Here is a 1,337-nt window from a genome sequence, read left to right as displayed (position 1 = left end):
GGGTCGACTCCTCTGTCTCCTGCGTGAGATACGAGTCGGCCCGAGGCCTCGTTAAATAAAGTACCTCATGTAAATTACAGCAAGGTGTTATTCGAATTACTGGGGACCCAAGAGAGTACTGGACCAGAGGGAGTTCCCTCATTGGGGTCTTACAGTATATGTGTTTATATGACACATGTGACATGCTCGTTCCTATGTTATTATTGACTAATCAGCTATCATAGTTGACAGGCAAGGTATGGTTACTTATTCATGTATTGAATTTACAGTGTGCCAGACGTTGTATTGGATGCATTGGGATATTTCAATGGGTGAATCCTGTTCTTCTGAGACAGGGTTTCTCTGTGTAGTCCCTGGCTGTCCTGGAACTCACTCTGTAGACCAGGCTGGCCTCGAACTCAGAAATCTGTCTGGCTCTGCCTCCTGAGTGCTGGGATTAAAGGTGAGCACCACCCCTGTTTGGCTGAATCCTGCTCTTATGGTGCTTATATTGTACTGCCAGGCAGACAAACAGTAAACAATATAACAACATGTTAGACATCAGTAAGAGCAGAAATTGAAAGTGATAGAGTTAGAGAGTGACTAGTTAAATAGGTGTGATTGATGGAGGTAAGCTTGGTTAAGAAGGGAGTACTGGGGCTAAGTCTCTGTGGTTAAGAGCACACATGGCTGCAGCAAGGACCCAAGTTTGCTTTCCAGCACCTGCATCGGGCAGCTCACAATCATCGTCTGAATCTCCAACTCCATTGGCCTCACCTGGCCACTGTGGGTACTGCACTCAGGTAGACAAGCCCCTCCATACACACAAACACATAGTGGAAAAAAAAAAAAAAAAGACAAACATCTTAACAGGAAGACCTGAATACTCCCCAAGGCTCAGGGAGCGTCCCAGAACGCAGAGGAAGAGGATGTGAGGATTGTCATGAAATGCTGTGTTTAGCTGGGAGATGATGGACTCGAAGCAGCAGTGACTACCTGCATGGAGCTAGTACTGACTGCGGCTGCCTGTGTTCCATCATGGATCAGGGAGGGGCTCAGAAGGCCCCACCTGTCTGGGAAGGAGATTCATTCATATTCCTCAGTGGTACAGACATTGGTAAGTTGTCTGTCTGAGTTAATAGCCCTCCACCCATCAATGTACAGGTGGTGGTGGGGTGTAAATGGGGGGAGAAAGAAAGAGAAAGAGAAAGAAATAGGGGTTTGGTGGGATAATAGAGGGAGACAATACTAAGGTACATTATATAATGTGTGTATGAAATTGAATGGAATGGAAAATGAAAGCTTATGAAAGTGATTATTGGGCTGGAGAGATGGCTCAGCAGTTAAGAGCATCGACT

Source organism: Mus pahari, chromosome 9 (genome assembly GCF_900095145.1).
Source record: "Mus pahari chromosome 9, PAHARI_EIJ_v1.1, whole genome shotgun sequence".
Classification (NCBI taxonomy): Eukaryota; Metazoa; Chordata; class Mammalia; order Rodentia; family Muridae; genus Mus; species Mus pahari.
The sequence above is the reverse complement of the archived record's forward strand: the minus strand, read 5'-3'. Positions refer to the sequence as shown.